Source organism: Equus quagga, chromosome 14 (assembly GCF_021613505.1).
Source record: "Equus quagga isolate Etosha38 chromosome 14, UCLA_HA_Equagga_1.0, whole genome shotgun sequence".
Taxonomy (NCBI): domain Eukaryota; kingdom Metazoa; phylum Chordata; class Mammalia; order Perissodactyla; family Equidae; genus Equus; species Equus quagga.
The window spans coordinates 127,644-135,044 of NC_060280.1; the positions used below are offsets into that span (position 1 = coordinate 127,644).

The 7,401-nt window shown below is 36.9% G+C and overlaps 1 long non-coding RNA gene across 1 annotated transcript; it reads right to left on the minus strand.

Annotated features, from left to right (window-relative positions):
• Positions 1–5,194: 5,194 nt before the first annotated feature.
• LOC124251894 (uncharacterized) lies at positions 5,195–6,690 on the minus strand. Its single transcript, XR_006891874.1, has 2 exons — positions 6,528–6,690; positions 5,195–5,547 (listed from the first exon to the last, which is right to left on the minus strand). It is a non-coding gene; the product is annotated as an uncharacterized LOC124251894 (long non-coding RNA).
• Positions 6,691–7,401: the final 711 nt, after the last annotated feature.

Below are 7,401 nucleotides of genomic sequence, written 5' to 3' on the forward strand. Positions count from 1 at the left end.
AGATGTCTATTGTGCTGTGTGAATGTCCTTTGTTGGTCTATGAATGTCCTTTTCATTGTTTCTTGGGGAGAGAGACTAAGCGAAGAGCTCATTATGCTGTGATGCTGACGTGATCCAGTTTACAAGTTTTGTGTGGACATATGTTTTCAATTCTCTTGGGTATATGTCTAGAATTGGACTTGCTTGGTCACATGATAATTCTGTGTTTAACTTTTTGTGGAACTGCCAAACTGTTTTCCACAGTGGCTGCACCATTTTACATTCCCACTAGCAATGAATTCCAATTCTTTCACATCCTTGCCAACATTAGTTATTGTCTGTTTATTCTTATAGCCATCCTAATAGCTAGCTTTCCTTTCTACTCTCTGAAGTCCTATCTTACTTGTCAGCTGAAATCTGATATTTCACTTATCATTCTTTATTTTAAATAATCTGAGGATGATTGAAACTGGAAGCCTACATGGTATTTTAAAAATCAGGAAATTTCTAGCAAGTCTGGAGTATTTGGAAGTTCTGGTAACATTGGGCAACAATTGGCTAGAGCTGAGTAGAAACCCTCCAAACTTCATCACCTTCTAGCGTCTTACACTTGGGCTGCTTTCTACATTGATCTTCTTTTACATGGCTCTATAGATAATTGAGTTTGCAGCTTCTGGTAAAAGCCACTTGGCATAACTTAGTTGTGAATGTTGACTCTTGGAGAAAAATATAAGGTACTCCATATGGAAATAGATTTAGAAATAAGTCTAAGGAGATACCTAAACTTTATGGAGAAAATTACAAAAGTTTACTGAAAGAAACCAAAGAAGACATAAATAAATGAAGAGAAATAACATGTTTAAGGATAGAAAGATTCAATTCTCCCTAATATAATCTAATTCAGTACAATAAGATAAAAATTTCAACAGGCTTATTCATGGACAATTGACAAAATAATTCCAAAATTGATTTGGAAAAGCAAAAGGCCAAGAATAAACAAACAGTCCTGAAGAAGAATATGGTGGAGGGAGAGTTGCCCTACCTGATTATCACATGATTTACAAAGCTACAGTTATTAAGATGATGTGCTACTAGACAAACAGATCAACGGACAGAATATAGAGGCCAGCAACAGAAACATAGGAAATTTATGACAATATATGATTAAACATAGCATGAAAAATCATAAGGATAGAAGAACTCTTTAACAAATAGTGCTGGGACAAGTTGTTATTCATATGAGAAAAAAATTCAGTCCTCATATGATACATGAAAATAAATTTTAGGCTGTTTAAAGACATATTTAAAAAGTAAAATTTTTAAATTTAGAAACAAATATAGAAGAATATACAACATCAAGGAAGTGAAGGATTTCTTAAGCAAGACAAAAAACACATCCTCAGAGAGGAATATTAATAAATGAAATAAAATAATTTTTTCAGCAGAAGACATAATGAAAAAACTTGAAAAGATCATTCACAAATGAGAAGAAATATTTTCAAAACAGATAATAGACAAAGAATTGGTATTCATAATATATTTTTCAAAACCTCTTATAAGTCAATAAGACAAAGGCAAACAACCCAATAAAAAATGTGCAGAGGAAAAATTAGAAAGGCCAATAAATATATGACAACATGCTCAATATCATTATTATTCAGAGAAATGTAAAATAAAACTACCGTCTGATTGGAAGAAATAATAAAAAAATCCGACACTTCCAAGTGTTAGCAAGGATATAGATCAATGGGAACTCATAATCACTGTGAGGTGATGAGTGAAATTGGTAAAAATAACTACGGAAAACAATTTGGCATTATCTCAATTTTATAGATGGCCATACCTTACCACTCAGTGATTCCACTCCTGGAATACTCTGCCCCCATGCAAAAGGACAGAGGTATGATAATATTGCCTAGCAGTATTGTTTCTAATAGGTAAAATTGGGTTGGCCATCAACAGAAGAATGGATAAATATATTTTGGTGTATTCATCTAATGGCATGCAATACAGCCTCAAAATCGAATACATAAAACAATATAACAATTTTTAACAAATGAAATGTTGAATAAAAAAAGAAAGTTATAGGGACATATGTATGTTTATGCCAGTTACACAAAGTTTGAAAGCGTGTGCAAAGTAAACAATGTATTGATTAGGGATACATTCACATTTAGTAAAACTATTACGAAAAGCAAAGAAATTATAGAAAAGAGAGAATTGACAGGAGAGTGGCTAGTTACTTCTGAACACAGGAGAGAAGAGGCAATCAAGGAGGGGTAAGAAGAGGTGTGGGTACACCAGGCACGTGTATCTGTGTGTGTCACACATACTGCTTATGCAGGAAATAAAAAATAAAACCTCAGAGGGGTTTTCATGAAGAAGGTTAGTGGGGAGAGAAATGAGTTAATTGGGAACCTGAGTTTGTGTAAGGGTATAAAATGGGGAAGGGGGATTGAAGAGACTCAACTTCACAGTTTTGCCCAATGTTGGCCTTTTCCAAGATAGGGGTTTAATTTCTTTTCCCCTGAACCTCACAAACAGAAAATGGGGAAAAGGTATACATTTTCTTTAGTGATTTTTGCATAAGGGATAACTACCCCTTAGGGCATAGGAACTGAAAACATTACATACACTAACAATGTGAAAGGTTTAAAAAACAAATTTCTTTTTTCCCCCTTTAAATGGCTGAATGAATTAGAAAGAGCACTGGATTCAGAGTCAGACCCAAGTTTCTGGTTTTGCTCTGTCCTGAATTAGTTGTGTGACCTTGGGTAACTAATTTAGTCTCACTGAATCTCAGTTTCCTTAACAGGATGATTTCTAAGGGTTAGCTTTAAGTTTGGTCTTTCTATGAGTTAGAGCCTCTCAACCAAAAAGAAAGTAGGCATGTACATTCATCACTTTAATAAAGATATATTCTATTAATTTGGAAAAGCCCAAGAGAGTATTAATTTTCCTCCCACAGTCTTAATGAAGAAATAAAGAAACTAATTTTCCATTACCATTCAAGGGGCAACCCACTCCTTCACAGATTGTGAAATTAATGTAACAGATCCAACCAACTGAACAGTCTATGCATCTTTCTTCCCTTTTCCAATTCCAGGCCCTGGATGGTATTTTATATAAACAAAGTTTAAAAAGTTAACTAAAAATTAACTCAATTTTAAAACTTAAGTTTATATATAATAATGTAGTTAGAGCAAAATACCAGTAGGCAGTTTCCAGTGTCTCTGACTCTGTAACGTAAATTGAGTGTTATCTATGTCTGAGGCACAGCGGATATTAAGATCTTTACTAATTAGAGTGTTTCAAATTAAAACAACTTGTATCTATTGTATAATGCATACTTTTCCTTAGGTGTTCAGAGTAGTTAGCAGATATTAAATCATTTATCTTTACTACATATCAATGAAGCTAGTAGGAGCAAGTATTGTTCTCATAATTTTGAGGAGAAAATTAAAGTCAAGAATTAGGTCCTCATACAGTAATGTTTTGTCATGAACATTACGACTAGAACTCTCTCCCTCTAGCTATATTCCTCCCCCATCTACTTCCTATGGAGGGGCAAATCTCTATTGTGGGAAACTCTAGTGGGATGCAGGGGCCTGCCTTCCATTGTTGAAACCAAAGAGGGGGATCTTTACTATCTCCGGCTTGCAGCAGCCGAGGTAAGGGCAGCTTCCTCATCTCCAAGATTTGGACACTCCAGCTCAGGGCCAAGAATCTTGAGGGAGTAACACACAGAAGCAGAAACATTAGGAATTATTTGTAATAGCAAAGACAGCAAGACTCCACAATAGTGTTGGGTGTCTGATGCCAGTCACGTCCTGTGATGTGGCCTCTTCCAAGCACCCTCACCAGACATTTCTCTGGTGTCGTCTGGGCTGTGGCTCCTGCACATCCAGTGCTGTGGCCTCTTCCAAGCACCCTCATCAGATGGTTCCGCTGGTGTTGTCTGGGTGGTGGCTGCCACAGTTCAGGCTTCCTTGGCTTCTGCCCATTTTCTGAATCTCTTCCCCTAGACTTCTCATCAATTTCGGGAGCTGCCCAATACCCTTCCCGTAAATTCCACTTCTGCTTACGTTAGCCAGAGTTGATTTCTATTGCTTGCACACAAGAACACAGATTTCCCTAATTCTACTTCTGTAGAAGTCACCATATTTTAATCACTGAATTGTCCTATATACTTATGTCATTTAAGTTTTTCATTAAATTAAAAATTTTTTCTACCACATTATTTGAAGTCTTGCTATGTAATCATAAGCCTGTGTGTATGGACTTTAGGATAATGTCAAACACATATTTTTTAATGGACCTAATCAATAAAGTTAAAATGGAATTACAGATTGAAAATATTTCCATCATATCAAGCAACAAAAAGCAAGATACACAGCAGTATGTTTAAAATATTCTCAGGGCGCTGGTCTGGTGGTGTACTGGTTAAGTTTGAGTGCTCTGCTTCAGCAGCCTGGGGTTTGCTGGTTCACATCCTGAGTGTGGACCTACACATGGCTCATCAAGCCATGCTGTGGAGGCATCCCACATAGAAGAACTAGAAGGACTTGCAACTAGGATATACAATTATGTGCTGGGGCTTTGGGGAGAAAAAAAAAAGAAAAAGGAAGATTGGCAACAGATGCTAGCTCAGGGCCAATCTTCCTCACCAAAAAAATCATACCTTTAAAGATGTTTAAAATAAAAATGAAAATAAACTAAAATATTCTCAATTTTATAAATGTATATGTGAAGAAAAAAAGTACTAGAAGGATAGACAATGAAAATATTAATATCTGGATGGTAGGATTATAGGTTAGATTTCTGCTTTGTGCTTTGTTTTAACATTTAAAAAATTAGCACGGTATTTCATAACTAAGAAAAACTCATAATAATTTAAAGGTCTGTTTCTTATAGAAATTTACAGTTAAAAGAAAATTTTCCAGGGGCCTGCCCTGTGGCTGAGTGGTTGGGGTTCCTTGTGCTCTGCTTTGGCAGCCCAGGTTTGTGGGTTCAGATCCTGGCTGTGGACCTACTCCACTCATCAGCAATGCTGTGGAGGTGTCCCACATACAAAGTAGAGGAAGACTGGCACAGGTGTTAGCTCAGGGCTAATCTTCCTCAAGCAAAAAAAAAAAAAAAGAGGAGGATTGGCAACAGATGTCAGCTCAGAGCAAATCTTCCTAACAAAATAAAAAAGAAAATTTTCCACAGACAATTTACTGAACTAGTTGGCTTTTATTCAATGATTCATGAATTGGGCAGCATCCAAATCTAGCAGATAGTAAAGGGCTCCAAACAACTGTACAGGGTGAGAGATTTTTATAGATCAAAGGGAGCAGGAACAGGGAAGTCATACTAGGTGTTTGCCGATTGGCTAAAGCAAGGTTAGTTTCCTCACAGGGAGCAAACGGCTGCCTTGGAGCTGGGCTGGTAACTTGCGCTGCGCAGGCAAGCACTGTCTGGTTGACCTCAGACTTCCTCTTCTGGGAGAGCCAAGCATAGAAACCTAATTAAGTTCTGGTTTGCTGACATCGGACTTAGCATGAGCAACTCCATCTTGAGCCTAATCTGGTGACTTTAACATTACAAAAATAGAAAAAATAGTTCTCATTTTACAAACAGAGAAAGAAAAGTAGTCATCACTTGGCTTCAACAATGATCAGTACATGGCCTTTCTTGTTGCATCTGCTGTGTGGCCTACTCCCACTTACGCTAAATTATCAGCTCAGAAAGATTTTTTTCAGTTAATTGATTATTCCTTCTTTTGCATATGTTACTTTCCCTTTTAGGAATTCTTATTCAAGATCCCTTTTTTCCATGCATCTAAACTTTATTCTCATCTTTTTCTCTCCTTTATCCTTTATCTCTTTATTTTGATTAAATTTCTAAGGTTGCCTCCTGCTTTACTAATTCTACTTCCAATTTTGTTGTCTATGGCCTTCAATGTAGCTTTAAATATGGTAATCGTGTTTTTAAACCCAATCTTTTCTATTCTCAAATTGTTTCATTTTTATGAATGCTTATTTTGTTCTTATGAATGCAATTTATTCTTTGATCTTATTGAGAAAAAAATCAAAAATTTTTCTAAACTTTTCTATTGTTTTCATAGTGAATTTATTTTAGAGGAAGCCATTCCTCTGATTATTCTAGGTTGGGGGTGGGCAGACCACAACTCTCTGCTGTCTGTTTCTGTAAATGAAGTTTAGTTGTGATACAGCCACGCCTCTTCATTTACGTAGTGTCTACAGCTGCTTCTGCACCATAAAGGCCACAGTGGCTGCTTTCCTGCTTCAGCGCAACTCTGTCTAGTTGCCAGAGACTGCATGGCCTGCAAAACCTGGGATATTTACTATCTGGTCCTTTACAGAAAAAGTTTGTTGACCCCTTTTCTACGTGGTTTCTTACTTTTGAATTTCAGAATATTTTCATAGGTCCAGAGATTTTTCTTTGTTTGCATTTCAAGAAGGATTATGAACAAGGGTTTCATACCAGAATCGAATGGGGGCCTTTTCAAATTTTCCCTGCGTGGGGCCCCACATTGGACTTACCAAATCACAGTTGTCTGTTGTGCCAGTCTTCTTCCTCTCACTATGCTGGCTCCACCGTTCACACTGTCCAGATGACACCCTGACCATTCTGCCTCTATGGCCAGCTCTGTGATTTGCACCTGGGGGCCTAACTGCCTGGAAAAGTCCACTTGGAAGAGATGCTTTTCCCTGTTTCTCCTCTATGTTCAGACAAACAATAGGAATCAAAGTGTTATTTTTAGCTGTTTGGCTTGACATAAATAGCTACCACCAGTAACCAAAACAAACTTGCATTCTTAACCTTTAAATGGTTTCCTGCTCACAGCATAGATGATACACATATTAGGAAGTTTATATAGGGCAATGTGAGTTAAACACACATTGGATTATTGTGTTATTATCTTGGGTCAGATTAGTTTACTACTTCATAACGAGAAAAGAGGACTTTCCAAAAGTGAATCTTAGACCCTGAGTAGGCCACAAAATGAACCACAGATTTGGAATTAGTATTAACTTATTTGCCTTGGGAAAATATTTTAATTTTCTGGCCTTCTGATTCTTTGACCATCAGAATTGCAGTTGGAATTGAGAATTTCCCTTCCTTCAGGCTCTAAACTTCTTTAATATTATACCTGCGTACAGTCCTAGAGCCTGTAATAGTGGTCAGCTCAGTGAGCGTCCACAGAGGAACGCTTGGTGGCTCAGGGGAGGTGGGTAGCAGGGGCAAAACCAGAAAGACATAGAAATTAACTGAAAAATAATACTATACTTTTCCCCCAAGACTAGTCCAGGTCTCTCTTGCTAAGTCTTGGGAAACTATTTTTAACTGACTTAATAAGGATGTTTCAAGCCACATTTGACCAGAACACAAATTTGCATGTTAGATAAATTTGAT